This window comes from Aulonocara sp. 'chitande type north' Nkhata Bay, linkage group LG4 (genome assembly GCF_057382095.1).
Source record: "Aulonocara sp. 'chitande type north' Nkhata Bay isolate Kocher_YH1m ecotype deep benthic linkage group LG4, A_spYH_male_GT1.1, whole genome shotgun sequence".
In the NCBI taxonomy this organism is placed as follows: domain Eukaryota; kingdom Metazoa; phylum Chordata; class Actinopteri; order Cichliformes; family Cichlidae; genus Aulonocara; species Aulonocara sp. 'chitande type north' Nkhata Bay.
This window is the reverse complement of record NC_141347.1, coordinates 15,653,511-15,674,367: the sequence shown is the minus strand read 5'-3', so window position 1 is coordinate 15,674,367 and position 20,857 is coordinate 15,653,511. Positions and strand designations below refer to the sequence as shown.

Here is a 20,857-nt window from a genome sequence, read left to right as displayed (position 1 = left end):
TAAACCACATGAAATCAAACGCCCCTGCTGGGTCAAAGATGACGGACGACATTCTTATTGTTATCGTCTTCTCTAACCAGACGGTGAAAGTGAGGCAGGATGATGTCCAGCAGATGAAACGGCCTAAGTTCTACCAAGCCAGTGACATCGCTGATCACACGTTCCTCAACGAAGCCGCGTCTCGGAAAACCTTCACCGCCACTATGTCAGCGCAAGGATCTACATAAGCAAGCTTCACAGCACTGAGTAATCCACAGCACCATTAAAAAGCAGTCAAACCATAGAAAAAAAGCAGTATAGGAACAGAAAAGCCTTTTGTAACTTAGAGAATTTTATTACTTTTGGTTTTCAATGTGTTATTCAATATGTTTCCCATCAATCATAATCAATCATAAAGATTATTCACTGCGCAGAGAATTAATCACGCCATGTGGTTGATGCATACCCCCCCCCTCTTTTCTGTTCTTTTGCCATAATGGTTATGCAAGCTTAAAATGATTTAAGATTATTCATACAACTGATGATTTATTTGATGACAAACTATAATTTATCACATTTAACATTAAATCTACATGTGTAGCTTTGTACTACTTCTTCAGTTAGTAAAAGTCTGAAACCTTCCAGAATGCCTAGAAGGGGTAACACCATGTAATCCTCAAGTTAATAAATTGTAACCTTGTAATTAATCAAACTTCATTAACAAACCGTGAAATTGTATCTTATAATCTTTGTTTATCTTTAGTAAAAATGACAGCTTGTGATGACAATGCAAAACAATTTTTACATTATGTGTTAGTTATTATTGGTTATAATTCCGATCAGTCGTTAGCCCGTCCTGTTTATTTGTGGTGCAGTGCTCCATAAATCTGTGTGGATTTGAGGATAAGGGCCAAAAGGCATATTTATGCTTTACAAAGTCCTTAATAAGCTCAACTTCAGATGTAACTTCATTAAAAAAAGATTCAAACAATATTCATGTATGCTTTACAAATAATTTATTATTCATTTGATATTTGTTATAATAGTTTTTTCATGTTTACAACCAAATAATAACCAATTAGTAAACACGATTGTTTGTGATGTATTATTTGTGAACTATAAAATCCTCCTCTTACTAATAAGAATAATAATGATTTAATTTAAGAATTGTAAGACGTGACAACTTCTTTTCCCCCCATAAACTAGCTGATGCCCATCTGCATCTGCCTCGCAAGTTTCAGTATACATTATTTTCATGTTTATTCAATTCAATTTTATTTATACAGCGCCAAATCAGAACAACAGTTGCCTCAAGGCGCTTTATATTGTAAGGTAGACCCTACAATAATACATACTGAGAAAAACCCAACAATCATATGACCCCCTATGAGCAAGCACTTTGGCGACAGTGGGAAGGAAAAACTCTCTTTTAACAGGAAGAAACCTCCGGCAGAACCAGACTCAGGGAGGGGCGGGGCCATTTGCTGCGACTGGTTGGGGTGAGAGAAGGAAGACAGGATAAAGACATGCTGTAGAAGAGAGCCAGAGATTATTAACAAGTATGATTCAATGCAGAGAGGTCTATTAACACATAGTGAGTGAGAAAGGTGACTGGAAAGGAAAAACGTTTATGTTTATCCCAGTAAAGCTTAAAAAAATAAAAAATTCAAATTTTTTGTAAATGGGTTGTTTATTGAACCCATTGACGAAACAAACAAACAAAAAAAAGCATTAAATACTAGTTTCCATATATGATTATTAATTTGTGTCATATTTGCTACATCTGGCATTTCATTTGCAATGTACTGCTTAAAAATAAATTGTGCAATTATGATGATACATTGATGATTTAGAATTATCAAAAGTATACAAAAACCTCATGTATCATATCTGATACATGAGGTTTTACATACAGGAGGTTGAATTACACTAAAAATGTAACATTTATTTTTTAACACAGTACAGGAAATAGCATCAACATGTAAAGGTGCCACAAAGTTGAAAAACTTTCCATCATGTTTTAACATCATTGACCGAGCATCCTTAAACCTTTAAACCCACGTCTGGACATGCACACGCCTCTTCTGTGTGACAGTCAATCCATATAAATGGCTTTCTATCTATGGAGCTAAACTGGCCCAGATATACAAGGCGGAGCAGAAACGTGCAAGTGGCCTGTCGTTACGCAGTTGTATGTTTTAAGACGGCAGTTGCTGGAGGTGTGTAATCAGTGTGCCGTGTGATGATTTGTTAGGGGAGTAGAAAAAGGTTTTGCGGCATCGGGACAGCTGTCTGTGTTGTTCACAGTGCTGACGGAGGGAAATCAGCAGCAATTACTCTCCTCTCTCACACTCACTCTGTTTGTCTGCCCCCTTTCATGTCCTGTCATCGCAGAGCGCGAGCACCAGTCTATGCTGATCACGTAAGGATAACACGCGTGTTCCTGTTTCCGACTTTGAGCTCCCTGCAAAATCATGTACACCGTGTAATCACACCGTTCTTTTGATCTCTGGTCCTTTCCTATCAGTGGGGAATCTGGTGCAGGCAGGACTGAAAACACTAAGGTTATCCAGTACTTTGCCAGTTTTGGAGCGTCCGGGAGCAAAGCCTCAGACTCCAAGGCTCAAATAATGGGCATTTGAATGTTGCTGCTTCCAGGGCTCAGTGGAGGACCAGATCATACAGGCCAACCCAGTGTTGGAGGCATTTGGTAAACCCATCAGGAACAACAACTCCTTGCACTTTGCAGGGATCAGATTTTAAATAATCAGATAAACTATTAATGTCTCGCATGAAATGAAATAGAAAAATTGTTTCCGAATATGTGCGTCTGTTTTCCTTCTAAGGAAAGTTCATCCTCATCCACAGCTAAGCCGGCTGGCGCTGACACTGAGACCTGTGAGTGGATGTTACTCTTGCATTACTTCTGATCAGGCTTGTCAGTGTCAGGGGGCCTTGTTAAAAATAACACGCCTTGCTTTTTATGTGCCGTCGTCCGTGACATGAAGATGTCACGCCGTGACAAAACATCAAGTGAGAAATGAAAATAATTTGGATAAATGGGCCCTTATGAATTGCGTTTGTCTTGGTGCTAGATCTGCTCGAAAAATCAAGACTGATTTCCCAGCAGGCTGCCGAGAGAGGATCTCACATATTCTACCAGCTCCTCTCTGGAACGAAACCAGAGCTCAGAGGTAAAGCAGATAAATCTGCAGTGGATAGAATTAAAATGACTGAATGTGAAACGACAGACTGGGGAAAAAAACATGTTTTAATAATGTCATATGCTGCATGCTAATATGCAAGAAAATGAATAAATAACAATTTAAAATTCAACGTTTTAAAAACTAAAACACTTGTAGCGGTTTTAAAAGCAAAGGCTTGGTTTGTGTGGATATATGCAGTTTCACTCTTAGGAGATTATTAATCCTATTAGGCCAAGATCCAGCAATTCATTCTTGTCCTCTGTAGTAGACATGAGTCTACATGACTTCTACATGACATCAATCATCATTAATTCCTGCTGTACTGTCAAGAGGAGATCCTGGGCTTTCTATTGATGCCACATTTGTGGAGGTTTCAAAATGACGGGCAGTGCAGCTTCCACATTTTACAGCAGCAAGGGAAGTTAAGTGATACAGTGTTTGCAAATATTATGTTTCTATTGCTAAAAATCTAATTGTTTCTTCTACATGTGACTCCAAACATCATCCATCCATCCATCTTCATCCGCTTTGTCCGGGGCCGGGTCGCGGGGGCAGCAGCCTAAGCAAAGAGGCCCAGACCTCCCTCTCCCCAGCCACCTCCTCCAGCTTATCCGGGGGAATACCAAGGCATTCCCAGGCCAGCCGAGAGATATAATCTCTCCAGCGTGTCCTGGGTCTGCCCCGGGGCCTCCTCCCGGTGGGACATGCCTGGAACACCTCACCCAGGAGGCGCCCAGGGGGCATCCTTGTCAGATGCCCGAACCACCTCAGCTGGCTCCTTTCGATGTGGAGCAGCAGCTGCTCTACTCTGAGCCCCTCCCGGATGGCCGAACTTCTCACCCTATCTCTAAGGGAGAGGCCAGCCACCCTTCGGAGGAAGCTCATTTCTGCCGCTTGTATCCGCGATCTCGTTCTTTCGGTCACTACCCACAGCTCGTGGCCATAGGTGAGGGTAGGGACGTAGATCGACCGGTAAATTGAGAGCTTCGCTTTTACACTCAGCTCCCTCTTCACCACGACGGACCGGTGCAGCGTCCGCATTACTGCAGCTGCAGCCCCAATCCGTCTGTCGATCTCCGGCTCCCTTCTCCCATCACTCGCGAACAAGACCCCGAGATACTTGAACTCCTCCACTTGGGGCAGGAACTCATCCCCGACCCGGAGTGGGCACTCCACCCTTTTCCGGCTGAGAACCATGGCCTCAGATTTGGAGGTGCTGATCCTCATTCCCGCTGCTTCACACTCGGCTGCGAACCGTTCCAGTGCAAGCTGGAGGCCCTCACCCGATGAAGCCAACAGAACCACATCATCTGAGGCCACCAAAGCGAAAGCCCTCCGCCACTTGGCTGCGCCTAGAAATCCTGTCCATAAAAATTATGAACAGAACCGGAGACAAAGGGCAGCCCTGGCGGAGCCCATCACCCACCGGGAACGAGTCCGACTTATTGCCGGCAATGCGAACCAAGCTCTTGCAACGGTTGTATAGGGATCGAATGGCCCGTAGCAATGGGCCAGACACCCCATATTCCCGCAACACCTCCCACAGGACACCCCGAGGGACACGGTCGAATGCCTTCTCCAAGTCCACAAAACACATGTAGACTGGTTGGGCAAACTCCCATGCACCCTCAAGTATCCTGGAGAGGATAAAGAGCTGGTCCAGTGTTCCGCGACCAGGACGAAAACCGCATTGTTCCTCCTGTATCCGAGGTTCGACTAACGGACGAACTCTCCTTTCCAGCACCCTGGCATAGACTTTCCCAGGGAGGCTGAGGAGTGCGATCCCCCTGTAGTTGGAACACACCCTCCGGTCCTTTTCTTAAAGATGGGGACCACCACCCCGGTCTGCCAGTCCACAGGTACTGCCCCTGATCTCCACGCAACATTGCAGAGGCGTGTCAACCAGGACAGCCCTACAACGTCCAGAGCCTTCAGGAACTCGGGGCGGACCTCATCAACACCAGGGGCTCTGCCACCAAGGAGTTGTTTAACTGTCTCAGTGACCTCGCCCCCGGAAATTGGCGGGTCATTCCCCTCATCCCCAGACTCTGCTTCCTCCTCGGAAGACGTGTCAGTGGGATTAAGGAGGTCCTCGAAGTATTCCTTCCACCGCCTGACAATTTTCTCAGTCGACGTCAGCAGCGCTCCGCCAGCACTATACACAGTGCAGGTAGAGCACCGCTTTCCCCTCCTGAGACGTCTGACGGTTTGCCAGAATCTCTTCGAGGCAGTCCGAAAGTCTTTTTCCATGGCCTCTCCGAACTCCTCCCACACCCGAGTTTTTGCTTCAGCCGCTGCCCGAGCCGCATTCCGCTTGGCCTGTCGATACCTGTCGGCTGCCTCCGGAGTCCCACAGGCTAACCAAGCCCGATAGGACTCCTTCTTCAGCCTGGTGGCTCCCTTCACCTCTGGTGTCCACCATTTGGTTCGGGGATTACCACCACGGCAGGCACCAACCACCTTGCGGCCGCAGCTCAATGCAGCAGCTTCGGCAATGGAGACGCTGAACATGGTCCATTCGGACTCAATGTCCCCAGTCTCCCTCGGAATGCTGTTGAAGCTCTGCCGGAGGTGTGCGTTGAAGATCTCGCGGACTGGGGCCTCTGCTAGACGTTCCCAGCACACCCTCACTACGCGTTTAGGTGCACCAGGTCTGTCCAGCGTCTTCCCCCGCCACCTGATCCAACTCACCACCAGGTGGTGATCAGTTGACAGCTCAGCCCCTCTCTTTACCCGAGTGTCCAGAACATATGGTCGCAGATCTGCTGATACGATTACAAAATCGATCATCGACCTACGGCCTAGAGCGTCCTGGTGCCACGTGCACTTATGGACACTCTTATGTTCGAACAGGGTGTTCGTTATGGCCAAACTGTGATTAGCACAGAAGTCCAATAACAGAGCACCGCTCGGGTTCAGATCAGGGAGGCCGTTCCTCCCAATCACGCCCCTCCAGGTCTCGCTGTCGTTACCCACGTGAGCATTGAAGTCTCCCAGCAGGACAACAGAGTCTCCAGGTGGAGCACCCTCCAGCACCCCCCCCCCCCCAGGGACTCTAAGAAGGCTGGGTACTCTGAACTGCCACTCGGCGCATAAGCGCAGATGACAGTCAGGACCTGTTCCCGACCCTAAGGCGCAGGGAACAAACCCTCTCGTCCACCGGGAAAAACCCCAACGTACCGGCAGCAAGCCGAGGGGATATTAGGATACCCACCCCAGCCCGCCGCCTCTCACCAGGGGCAACTCCAGACTGAGACAGAGTCCAGCCTCTCTCCAGGAGACTGGTTCCAGAGCCCAAGCCATGTGTAGAGGTGAGCCCGACTATATCTAGCCGGTACCTCTCAACCTCACGCACTAACTCAGGCTCCTTCCCCACCAGAGAGGTGACATTCCATGTCCCTATTGCCAGTCTTGGCAGCCGGGGGTCAGTCCGCCAGGGCCTCCGCTCCTGGCCGCCACCCGGCACACAATGCACCCGACCCCTATGGCGCCTCCTGCGGGTGGTGGGCCTGCGGGAGGATGGGCCCATGTCTCCTCTTCGGGCTGTGCCCGGCCGGGCCCCATGGACTAAGGCCCGGCCACCAGACGCTCGCCCTTGGGCACCCTCCCCGGGCCTGGCTCCAGGGCGAGGCCCCGGTGACCCTATCCCGGGCAGGGTAAACTGTTCCCTCGGTGTCCTTTTCATAAGGGTCTTATGAATCGCTCTTTGTCTGGTCCCTCACCCAGGGCCAATTTGCCATGGGAGACCCTACCAGGGGGCAAAAGCCCCCAGACAACATAGCCCCTGGGATCCCTGTGACACACAAACCCCTCCACCACGATAAGGTAGCGATTCAAGGAGGAGCTCCAAACATCAATTTCAGAAATATACAGAAATTATAACGCTTTCAAAACAAAGCTTTTAATCTGTGTTCTTTAAGTGTTCTTTCACTGTTTTCTCTGTGTGATTGTAGGGTCTTTACCTTACAACATAAAGCAAATTCAGGCACCTGTTGCTGTGATTTGGCTCCATATAAATAAAGTTTAATTGAACAGTGGACAGCAGGACTTACTAACTCCCATTGCAATATGTCCGTGCTTCAGAAGGCAGAGGTTTGAATGAGGAACAAAGGGTTTTAGTCAGAGCTGTAGAAGGGGAGTCAGACTTCTTGCTGTCAGGGGATGAGGCGGAGGAGGGCCAGACATTAGAGCGGGAAGGTGAAAGCTCAGAGGACGACATACCAGCTTTCAAGGAGCCTGCGCAGGGACAAACTGACAACGCTCGCCACTCATTATAGATAAAAAGCATCGTGTAAGATAGGGCTCTGACGTTTTTTCACATTGCAATGTGTAGAAGTGGAACACACACACACACATACAATAAAATAAAAGTTTGGTTTCTTAAACTATTTGCTTTGCTGATTTATATAATTAATATATTTCCCAAAGGTGCACTAAACTCCAGCTCTTCTTTCCATATCAGTTCTGTTTCAAACCTCCTAAAATTGGGTTTAAAAAAAGTTTACAATATGAAAAATTAAAAGTGGGACATTGTTGCCCACAACCACCAAAACTGGAGGCTCTTTGATTACATCAAACAGTTAATAAGCAACCAGGTTTTTTTGGGGAAAAATGAGTCACAGCACATAAAACTACAAGAAGGTGCTGCTATCTGAAGGCATCTTTAAAACTGAAAGCATTTTTTAGCATGTGTATGTTCACAGTATGACTCGGACATCCTCCATCCAGACCCAAGTCAAGTACCCTAGCTTACACAATATAATGGATTCCTGGTGTCACGTTTTTGTCCCTGCGCAGGCTTCTCAAAAGCTGGTATGTCCTTCTCTGAGCTCACACCTTCCTGCTCTGATGTTTGGCCCTCCTCCACCCCATCCCCTGACAGCAATAAGTCTGACTCACCTTCCACAACTCTGAGTAAAATCTTTCCGCCTCACTCAGCCTTCTGTCACATCCACGGTGAGGTGACATAACAGCACAGCTTTAGGTGCCTGTTAGCTGCTGAATGCAGTTTGACCAAAAAGCTTGACTAAGAGAAGTTCTTTTTAAACAGGGTTTTTGTGTTGAAATGTGTTTCTTTCATTTTTAATTTCCACAGTTTTAATGCTCATAAAATAAAAAGGAATGTTACCAGAAAAAAAATGAAAATATTATTACGTTAAATCATTTTGGGATATCATGAAGGACAGACTATCCCTGGGTCTCAGAGATATGTTCTTGTGGCTACTCTCTGTTTTCCCAAGGGGTCATGGTGGTGAATTTATCCACATGTTTGAGTTGACAAATTTTGCACCAGTTGCCCTTGTGACACAACATACATTTATCCAGGCGTAAGACCAGCAAAAAGAATACACTATCTTGTGATTTGTTCCTCTTCTTGGTCTCAAACCAGGGGTCTTTTGTGTGTTAGTCAAATGTGTTAGTCATTACACTGTGGAGCCACCAAATCTATTTTAATAGGATCAGTTTTTTAAGCTTTCTAGAGTCCCAGTTTTGAAAAAGTGCCACCTGAATTACTGATTCCCAAAACAAAAACTTGCAGGAGATACCAGTGCAGCTGTAAGGTAGCAAGTGGAGAGTTCGAGGTGTAGCTCAGCTAATTCAATGGAATAAATTTTAAATGAATTTTAAATGCATTTACTTCAATAAGTTGTAACTTTAGTAAATGAAAAGTAGTCAGCAAGCAAGTGAGTAGACTGCTGACTCAGTAACGTAACATGGTTGGAGTAATGTTAATTATGTTAGCTTTAAGACTCAGGGAGTTAAAAGAAAATAGCGAAACCCACCAAAAGCAGTAGATTAAAGGTTGAAACTAAAAGTAAAGCAATACACGATTGAATAATTAAATGTGAAGGGAAACAGCGAAGAATGCGTATCAATATGTAAAACCGCTACAAAGCTCTGGATAAACAGATCCAAATAGTGGCTTAACACAAATTTAATATGTCTGAAAAATACTAAAATACAAGTATAGTTCAGCAGTTCAGATGGATGTAGCCAATGTCACACCATCTGTTGATTTGTGGACTCGTATTTTACATTTTGAACCAGTAACTTTACTTGGAACCAGAAGTCACCATGTTTGGCCAAGTGGGTCTAGCGCTATCTAGCTAGCAAACCTCATGAAAAGGCAAAACCACTGTTTGTAGCTTTTACTTATTAAAAGACTGAAAAATTGCAGTTTCATTCACCAAACCTGGAGGACAAATGTCTGAGGGGCAGTTACAACAGGGTATTTACTTATCAGTTGAGAAAAAGCAGCTAGTCTTGGCTACCTGCACCCAATGCTCATGCTAACAGAACCCCAAAGTGGACTTGTGTGGCTGGCTGAAACTGAACCAAGCAAATGTATAAACCTTACTAAACTATGGACCCATTTATTTAACTATCGTGTAATTGCATTAAAAACTCAAAAAGGCAAATAAAGCACCAGTTAGTGGTCTAATTTATCTGTCACGAAGGACTGCAGACAGCTAGTAGCTAGCCTCCTTGTTTTTATATACCTGGTGATCAAAGTAACCGCACCCCTAATGTTAAACTTTAATTAAAGGATTTTTTTGTAGCAGGCCATAAACAGTTTTATTTCTATTTTTTTGCTACAGTTAAACGTATTTGGGTGTGCAGATGAGTTTAAGTTTGTTTTTTGAGTCTAAAGGACATACTTTAAGAAATCAATATTTTATCAAATCTTGTAGTGTAGTAACTGTGGTGTCTCTTTTCATTATAACAAAAAGGTAAAGTATCATTACCTTACCCGAAACAGTGTGGGTGTGTCAGGGAGTCACTCTGGTGGACAACGTGGACGGCGGCGAGGAGCTGCTGCTCACTGATGTGCGCTCACTCCTGTGCTCACACTGAAAGCTTTTATCTTTCATTCAGAGTTTGTATATAACATTTGATTATGGAAACGTACTGGACTGTTGATGGTGCTGTTGCCTCTTTTTGTACAGCTTTATTGTGATACTTTGTTCCCAGTACGCTCTGTTCTCTCTGCTTGTGTGTCCACAGGAGGCCTTCGGTGTCCCGGGCTTCACTCCTGAGGAGAAGATGACCGTGTACAAACTGACCGGAAGAGTAATGCACTTTGGAAACATGAAGTTCAAACAGAAACCCAGAGAGGAGCAGGCTGATGTGTCTCCACTGAGGGTAGAGAAAGTTTACCTCCCTCTCTCAAGTTTACCCCAGTTCTTCTCTTTTTAGCTCTCTCCTTCTCCTAAAACATGCCCTTCCATTTTGACATACAACCAAATATTTTTTCATCCACTGCATATTGGTTTTTTTTTGCTTCCATTAATCACAGTCTTGGCAGCAACCTATTTTTCAGCTGTGTAATTAGATCCTTGTCCTCTCTCTCCTCTAAAGTGGCTGACAAAGTTGCCCACCTCATGGCCATCAACTCCGGGGAGCTGCAGAAGGGCATAACACGCCCCCGCGTCAAGGTTGGCAATGAGTTTGTGACCAAAGCTATGAGATCACTTCAGTACTAAAGGTCCTTGTGATTACTTATTTAACAAAGGTGCCGATTAGGGCTGGGTATCGTCACTGATTTCTAGAATCGATTCAATTCCGATTCACAAGGTCCCAAATCGATTCGATCCACGATTCGATTTAATTCGATTCGATTCGATTTAAATCTGGGAAATTTTGACAGTCAGAGATATAATTCAGATCAGGACATTTACATATTTTTGTATCTATAAAAAGGAAGCTGACACTCTCAAGACTTTATCCAAGGTGTGAGCATCACAGCAGATGCCTTTGTGTCAAAGTAGCTGAAGATAAAACACAGAAAAACATGTAGGTGATTTTCCTGGCCTGGGATTTTATAAAAATATTCTGCAGTACATCAAAAACGAAAGAAAACCATTAATTAATCAACATTACCTCTGACGTTACAGCGGTTTTATTAGAGACATGGCTAAGCATTTTGCATTTTGAATAATTTTAAAAAGTTTAAATTTGTTCAGTATTGAACAGCAGAAATGAGGTTCTCTTTTCGGAAGAATGTAAAAGGGGAAAAAACAGCGGCCGACAGCGCTGTAAGCAACAGTAGACTTGTGCGTAACAAGCAAGCGAATAATGAAGAAAGCGAAACTGTTCGAGAGAGGGGGGGGGGGGGGGGGGGGAGAGGGGGAGGGAGAGAGGGAGAGAGAGAGCTGCACATCGCAATGGAAGCAAAACAGTAAAAGAGTGAATTCATGACGATGTTTATGTGAAGCGTTTGGATCTTCTTTTGCTGCTGGTTCGGTCAATATTGTTTGGAGAGAGATCAAACTAACAGCTTTAGAATCAGCGCATAAAGGGCGTGAACACAAAGCGCGGGCCCGGATCAGCGAGCTGTCGGCTTTCAGCCCCGACTGTGAGAAAGGCGACATCTAACTGATTCTGATCCGCGGGTCGCGCTGTGTGTTTAAGTCTATGTGCAGAATCCCTGTACCTGCTCTCATTTACTGTTTGGTGGTTCTTGAAATTTTGTGAGATGTCACCAGAGATTCTGGCATTTCGGACAAAATAAATTTATATTAAAAAATCGATTCAGGATTTTAATGAATCGATTTTACGTTATCCAAGCCAGAATCGATTTTAATCGATGAATCGATTATAAAAACCCACCCCTACTGGTCAGGGACTTCATCCGCTCTGCACTACCCGACTCACTGGACCCTCTACAGTTCGCATACCGCCACAACAGGTCCACTGATGATGCCATAGCCCTGACACTACACACTGCCCTGTCACACCTGGAGAAGAGAGACACGTATGTGAGAATGCTGTTTGTAGATTATGTAACGGAGCGAAGGTGATTTTATTTCCACAGTGTCGTTTTTTTTTAAAGGAAGGAAACCTTCCTCCAAACGGACAGAGCAGTGGAGCCGCCAAGGGAAAGCACACGATTAAAAAACTGTATAATTAAAATATAATTTATTATATTTAAATAGTTAAAAATGCAAAATGAATTAAAACAACCTTGGCCAAGGGGTAACACAATAAAAAGCAATAAAACACAACATTAAAAGTCCAGTGGCATCCGCCACGATATAAAAGTCACAAAGAACTAAAAAAGTCCAGCGAAGTGATGTAAAAGGGAAACCCAGCGGAGTCCTCGCCTTCCTCCCCGCATTCCGCGTCCTGGTACGCTGAAGAAAGGGAGGGAGCGGCAGTCACTATTCTTTTCGGCAATTTTCATTCAATAAAAGGGGCTAAGTCGAAGACTTACCCCGGGTGGGCAGAGCTCTCAACTCCGCCCGCCGCTTCTTTAAAACTGCAAATCGGCACCAGCTGTCTCGCCGCCTCTGCTCTCCCGCAGTGCACAAGCTGGGCTCTCGTTACTACTACTGCCGTCCGCCTGTTCGCTCCGCGTCCCTAGTCGCTGGTGCTGTCCGTCCTCCTCGAACGCCAAGCTCCAACCCTCTTATGTGTCACTCAGCACTCTGTAAATTACACTGCCTTTCCTCTCAGGTGTGTCCAATTAGTAAAAATGGGGAAAGGCGGACAATTTGACGGTATAACCAAAACATGCAATCTAAATAAAACACTGCACAAAATATAACCAGTACATGCAATATAAAAATATAAATAAGTACACTTCACATTAAAATACAGCACAGCAAAACAACATCCGTCCTTCCCTGGATGACATCTACAGCTCAGCATTCAACACCATCGTTCCCTCGAAGCTGGACAGGAAACTGCAGGATCTAGGACTGAGCAGCTCCCTCTGCAGCTGGATCCTTAGCTTCCTGTCTGACAGACGCCAAGTTGTCAGACTGGGCAGCATCACCTCATCCCCCGTCACACTGAACACTGGTGCTCCACAGGGGTGTGTACTGAGCCCTCTCCTGTACTCACTCTACACCTACGACTGCACAGCCACTAACAACTCCAACATCATTGTGAAATTTGCGGACGACACTACAGTGGTGGGTCTTATCACCAACGGTGATGAGACGGCCTACAGGGAGGAGGTCAGCGCCCTGACCCACTGGTGTCAAGACAACCATCTCACCCTCAACGTCGCAAAGACAAAGGAGTTGATAGTGGACTTCCGGAGGTGCAGAGAAGTACACACCCCCATCACCATCTGCGGCGCTGCTGTGGAGAGAGTGAGCAGCTTCCGGTTCCTTGGCGTACACCTGGCTGAGGATCTTACGTGGTCAGTACACACAAACAAAACAGTGAAAAAGGCGCAGCAGCGCCTCTTCTTTCTCAGGAGACTGAAAAGATTCGGCATGAGCCCCCGCATCCTCAGGACCTTCTATCACTGTGCCATTGAGAGCATCCTCACTGGATGCATCACCACCTGGTATGGCAACAGCACCGCCTACAACCGCAAAGCTCTCCAGCGAGTAGTGCGGTGCTCTGAACGGATAATTGGAGGTGAGCTTCCCTCCCTCCAAGACATCTACAGGAAGCGCTGCCTGAGGAAAGCGGGGAGGATCATCAAGGACTCCAGTCACCCCAGCCATAAACTGTTCAGACTACTTCCATCAGGAAAGAGGTTCTGCAGCATCTGGTCCCGTACCAGCAGACTGAGAGACAGCTTCTTCCATCAGGCCATCAGACTGCTGAACACGTCATAGACACCTCAGCTTCACTGCTGGAACTTCAACATTATGCACTCCATACTGTACAGTAATGCCACTGTTTTGCACATGTCTCACTCTGTATATTTTATTTTATATATTTTATTTATTGTTTACTCTATTTAATCTGTAAAATATGTGTATACACACACACACACACACACACACACACACACACACACACACAGAAAAACATTTAGTATACACATCCAGAATTTTTTTTTTGCATATACTATTATATATTGTACATATATTTATTAGTTTCAGATTTTGCCATTCGTATATTTGCCTGTTTATGTTATTGTATTTTGCACAACTCTGTTGCTTGTGAAGCTCGCACACAAGAATTTCACTCACATGTACTGTGCCAATGGACCTGCACATGTGATGTGACAATAAAAGTGATTTGATTTGATTTGATTTATTGCCCTGTTGTAAAAGCTGTCCTTGAGTCTGTTTGTTCGGGACCTCAGCAGCCTGAACCTCCTGCCAGACAGCAGCAGCTTAAACACCCGGTGTCCTGGGTGTGTGCAGTCCCGTAGGATGCTGCGTGCCCTCTTGAGACAGCGAGTGCTGTACAGGTCCTTCAGGGAGGGAAGAGGATGTCCAATGATTTTTTGGGCCATATTGATGACCCTCTGGAGTGCCTTTCTGTGTGCTGTGGTGCAGCTGGAGAACCACACACCGATGCAATATGTCAGCACACTTTCAATGGAGCAGCGGTAGAAGACGGTCAGCAGCTCCTTCTTCAGGTCCATTTTTCTGAGGATTCTCAGAAAGTGGAGACGCTGTTGGGCCTTCTTTAAGACCGCAGAGGTGTTAGAGCTCCATTGCAGGTATATAAAGCGCCTTGCGGTGAAAGTTGTTGTGATTTAGCACTATATGAATAAAATAAAGCAATCATTTGAGTGTGATCATATTTTTTGTTACTCTTTTCCCTCTCTGGTCTTCTCTGTACTATGTCCAGGTACTATATCCTCAACACCCACATCATCCTCAAGGGACTTGCTGACAACAAGAAGGCCTCTGAGCTCATCCTAAATTCCATCGGCCTAGATAACATGGAGCCACTCCAAGGTACACCACTATTACAAAGACCCAGAAGAATGAATGCTACAATATTCCTTCGCTTCAATAAAATCATACATTGTCTAAATTTTCTTATGATTTAAATCTTCAAAAAGTACAAGTGATGATTATGACTGTTAAATACTATCTACTATTGGCATCTGGTACAGATATAGTATAGTATATAATATTGTAGTACTAGTATAATACTGTCTGTAATATGTTCAAAGCTGTTTATCTAAAGACTGACCATAGGTCTTCTTTTTTTCTATCATTTCCTTTTTTCTTTGTCTTTCTTTTTTCCATCTTTTGCTTGTCCGTGTTTTCCTCCCATCCTGCCAGGATTCTTTTTCCATGCGGGCATCCTGGCAAAGCTGGAGGACATGCGTGATGAGCGGCTGGCAACGATCATAACCATGCTGCAGGCTCAGCTTAGAGGATTTCTGATGAGGATTGAGTTTAAGAAGATGCTGACCCTCAGTGTGTGGATCTGTTTGTATATGCATGCATGCACAGTACTGTAGCCGTTTTGGTTGTTCTTTCTGCATTTATGTGGCGCGTGTTATGTAGAATTGCACTGATGGGTATCCAGCACAATGTGAGGAAGTTCCTCCAGTTACGCTGCTGGGGTTAGTGGAAACTCTACACTAAGGTCAAATTTTGAAATTACTCCTCTTGACAAATTATTAATTATCATCATCATATTTTCATCATCATATTTCTTGCTTTGTGCCGACAGGTGAAGCCCCTGCTGATGGTCAGATGTCAGGAAGAGACCTTCAAAGCTAAGGAGGAGCTGAGGGTGGCAGTGGAGAAGGTGAAGGGACTGGAGAGCTAGATTAAAGATCTGGAAAGAAAGCTTGTCACTCTGTCACAAGAGAAGAATGACCTTGCCCTGTCATTGGCTGCAGTAAGTAGATCATTATGTCTACACACAGCACTGCTTAGCAGATGTTTCTGTGCATTTATGCTATATTTAGAGTCCTGCAAATTAAATTCCTGTAGTATATTGGAAATCTTTTTTCTGCAAAGTAGCACAGTAAAACAACCAATACAATAAAAGGCTGATGCCTTTGTTGTTTCTTTAGTGTAAAGGATGCTTATGAGCCAATGTTTGTGCTTCCCATGTGTTACCGTTACATCAGGATAATACATATTATACATCTTTAAATCGCTTTGTTTCTCTTGTGCCTTTGTCTCTCTGCAGGAGCAGGACACAGTGGGTGATGCAGAGGAGCGCTGCACACGGCTGATGCACCAGAAGGTCCAGCTGGAGGAGACTGTGCAGGTAATTTGCAATACAGGATCTGTACTGTGTTACAGACGTCTTTAGCATCTACCAGTAGAGCTCAGTGGAGGCCATTTGGTATAATCTGCAGTAATACAGCAGCAAACAGGATAAAGGGGATTTTTTTTGTCAGTAATAATAACTTGGATCGCCAGTATATGTGAATATAAATGGAGTAAAATTTAATGTTGGGATAACTAGCAAAATGGCCTTGTGTATGTTTAGCACATACACAAGGTCGAATACTCATTAAATGAGGTCATTATTATTTAGAGCTTTTCATTTCTTGGAATCCACAAAAAGTCTTTTTTTTTCTTTTTCTTTTTCTTTTTTACAAACAATTGTGAGTTTAGGATCTAAATGAGCGCCTGGAGGAAGAAGAAGGCAACACAGCGTCTCTTCACAACCAGAGAAGGCAGCTGGAGGGGAAACTGCATAAGCTGAGGAGAGACCTGGACTCCCTGGAGTCTACACTGGCCAAGACTGAGAAGGAGAAACAGGTTAAGGGCACAGGGAACAGGAGTGTAGCAGCTGATGAGATGTAGCTCATTTGCATTTTCTGTGCCTGCAGACATTTGGACAAATAACCACAAAACCAGGAGATTTGATGCAGAATTTGAAGGTTATGACTAAATGCTGGTGACCTGTCCAGAGTGTACCCTGCCACTTGACGAATGGGAACTGGCATATGAAAAGTGAGAGAGGGGACAAGAGTGCTCTCTCTCACACACACACACACACACACACACACACACACACACACACACACACACACACACACACACGCAGATTTACATTTATTTCCTGGACACTTGCACTTGATAAACAAAACTTTCTTCCTTGAAAGCCTAACCTAAAAGTAAACTAAAATTTGTCTTCATCTCAAAATTTAAAGCCCGACATTATAGATACATGCTTTTTGTCTCATCATATTGACCTCATCTGTAAGTATAACATAGAAGAAGATAAAGGTTTACACCATTTCTACATATATTTGTGTATGTTCCTGTTATCTACAAACTGTCAGTGGAAATGGACCCTCTTTCATGTTCTGCTGTGTCCATTTGTTGTGTGTTTAAAGGAGAGACTTTGAAATTATCAACACGAACTAGAAGGAGGAGGATGAGCAAGCTCTCAGCACCACGCTCACCCAGAAACTCAAAGAACACCAGGTTGGTGAAACTACAATAGCTTTTTATTTTCACTATATTCTTAATAAGGGTTATTTGAAACTGTTCCTTCTTCTGTCAGGGCTAACAGGGTGTCAGAAGCACCGTACAAGATGCACACTTTAGCAGTTGTAGATGCTATTTATGCAAAACCTGAACTACAATTGTAAATTATTTTTAGCAGCACAGATGGCTGTACTAGTTGGTCTACTGTTTATACAGAAAGTTCCAACACTCTGAGTCTGGTGGTCATCTGACCTCTCTGACGGCATCATCATGAAGCTTAAATTTCTATTCATCCATTAAATGTCTTACCAACAGTTGGAGGATTGTTCATTTTCTTTTGGCTGCTCCCGTTAGGGTGAGCCACACATCATCTGCCTCCATCTCACCCCATCCCTAGCATCCTCATCTGTTACGCATATCCACTATCTGTCCTCTGCACATGTCCAAACCTTCTTCTAAACCTCAACCGGAGGAGTCAACCGGAGTCGTCTCTCTGATGTATCCTGTCCATCCTGGTCACTCCCAAAAGAATCATAGCATCTTCACGCTACAGGATGAATTCTAATAAATACACTGATAAAAGTGAACTTTTATTGGAAGTGAAGAGAAAAAAAGATTAAAGCTTGGTGAAAGCAAATGAAAGCTAACCGGACGGCTAAAATGACAATGATGGGAGCAAAGAAGCATTGCAATGTGAAAATTTGGAAATAGGAAAGTGAGAAGCAAAAGAGGATAAAGAGCAGTGATGATTAATAGTCTGGCTTTAAAGACGCAAGGTTTTTGCTGTGAGTGCTTATGCACGCGTTGATTCGTTTTCTATCCTCTTTCAGGGACGCATCGAGGAGCTGGAGGAGGAGCTGGAAGCTGAACGAGCCATGAGAGCCAAGGCACACGGACAGCTTGTATCACAGCTTTACCTAGCAGTTTCATCTTTGAGAGTCTATTTCAGTCCAAACGTGATACATACCTGACCACTACGCATATGAATTCAAGTAAAAAATACGCAGACATGTGACATTATGCTACAGCTAGAGAGTCAAGTTGTTTTCCTGTTAGGTAGAGAAGCAGAGAGCAGAGCTGTCACTAGATCTGGTGGACCTCAGTGACAGACCGGAAGAAGCGGGAGATCTCAACGCCACCGTGAAAGCTGCTCAGAAAGCAAAGCTAGATCTTTAGACTCTTGTGTGCTTAACTCTTTCAAAATAAAACAGCCACAAACATAGACGCTCAGCCACTCTTATAGATGAACTCTGAGGCCCACAAAGTGGAGGACAGCGTGTCGGAGGCAAACACTCGCCTGGCTGAGATGGAGCACACTCAGACAGAGCTCAGTGCTGGCAAAATCCATCTGACTGGTGAGAATGCGAATGCATGCGTTACTGTTCCTTGTTGAGCTGGATGCATCATGCATTTGCCTCTCCACCTCTCCATCCAGACTACCTATCCACAGGCTCATAACTCAGCCTGGTGAATGCCCTGCATGATCTCTTGCAGTTAAAGGAGCAGCTGGATGAGGAGTTAGAATCCCGTGGGGAGATCCAGCGTCTTGTGTCCAAGCTCACTGCTGACGTCACCACATGGAGGAGCAAGTATGAGACGCCATACGCCGCACCGAGGAGCTGGAGGAGACCAAGTAGGTTCAAAAGAATTTTAAAAAAAGAGTCTTATGAATCATGACAGTGATAAAATTTTAATTTAAATTCCACTCTGGTTCTTTCCTCCCACTCTCTCCCAGGCGCAAACTTGCAGTGCATCTCCAGGAGGCTGAGGAGGCAGCAGAGGCGGCTCAGGCCAGAGCTGCCAGCCTGGAAAAGGTCAAGCAGAGGTTGCAGGGAGAGATGGAGGACTTCACTATAGACCTAGAGAAGGTACACATGCACAAAAACAAAATCTCAATGTGTACAGGACACAGAAGCACCAGAGGCTATTACACGGCAGAGGTCATGCACATGAGGTTAGTTGCTAACAAACAAATCCAGCAGAGAGCAGTCAAGAGGCAAAATTCCAATAAACAAGCAAAGTGTTTTCAACAGCACTGGAAACAAGAGCAATGCTGGAACGTCTGATTATTCAAAGCTATTACTTAGAAACTTAGTTACCCAACTAATTTCTGATCCAGTTATCCTCACCTTTTGTGTGGATAATGCACTTCTTTATTATATTAATGCTTTCTGTAATGATATATCAGCAACAATTAATAATAATAATGAATCTAACTAACTGAGTTTGCTATGTCTGCCTTTGTGTAAGCAGTCCAATGCGGCAGCTCTGGATAAGAAGCCGGGAGTTTTCGATAAGATGGCAGCCGAGTGGAGCCAGAAGGATGAGGAGCTGCAACTGGAACTGGAGAACAGCCAGATGGAGAGCCGCTCCTACATGATGGAGATCTACATGCTGGAGACGGAAAGCCAGGATCACTTGATGACTGTCTGCAAGGAGAACAAAACCCTCTCAGGTGCTTTCTAACTTGTCCATTACAGCTGATCATAACTTGCAAGCATTTGAAGAAAGGAAAATATGATTCTCAGTGATTAACTGTTGTGTTTTTATTTCTGTGCCATTTCGTTTCAGAGGAGATCAAGGAGTTGACTGTCAGCTTGGGGAAGGAGGCCGCAGCGTCCACAAGCCAAGAAGAACGTGGAGGTGGAGAAAGAGGAGCTGCAGATGACTCTGGAGGAGGCTGAAGCTTCACTGGAAGTTGAGGATGTGCCTTATTTTCCCAGTGTTTTAAAAAATATTATGATGTTATTTAGAAAGGTTTAAGATTTGACATGTGACATGAGTGAAAGAAAGCAGACACAGTGTGTGTGTGTGTTTCCAGGTGGAAGAAGGTTGGTGCTGGAGCTGGCAGCTAATTTGTGTGTTTCTGTAAGAATAGCAGGCCAACAGCAGCCTGTTTAAATACATGAAGACCATCCATGACCTGGACGATGCTGAGGAACGGGCTGAAATGGCAGAGATTCTGACAAATGGCTCCTTCACGTCCTGAAATGTTACATGAAATGTGTAATTCAGTTCAATTTCATTTCTAAATCTGGACTACTTTGAAGTTCAAGTTCGTGGCATTGTATTAACACACAGTGCCAAAAAATTCTCCTTTTATAGGTGCTCACACTTGCCGATGATCAGTTAATGAAGTGCATTTGATTTTCAGCACCTGGCTGCCATGTCATGTGGAAAAAGTAAGGGTGTAAGTATTGCTTTTGTACTGTCAGGATAACTTTGATATTATGGCTCTTGGCATTACCCCCCTCCCCAAAAAACGAAAAGAAAAAAAGCATATTCTGACTGAGGCAGTTGGAAAGGGGAACCCACATCACATATGAGCAACATGGGGTACTATAAAAAACAAAGCCACATGTGGTTGTGCAATGGAAAGCTAAAAATTATTTTTCACCTACACGGGCAGGGCTCGAGTCCCACATGAAGTCAGCACTGACATGTACAGAGCATGCACACATCCCCATGCTCTTTTAGTAGGAAGGGCATTAAACTGAGATGGGAGGCAGGTCTATTTTTTAGATGCGATGTTATGTTACAGCACACTGCTCTCACTCGGGC

The 20,857-nt window shown here is 44.5% G+C and overlaps 1 pseudogene; it reads left to right on the top strand.

Moving 5' to 3' along the window:
- Positions 1 to 38: 38 nt before the first annotated feature.
- On the top strand, positions 39 to 20,251 carry LOC147332246 (myosin-16-like; annotated as a pseudogene).
- Positions 20,252 to 20,857: the final 606 nt, after the last annotated feature.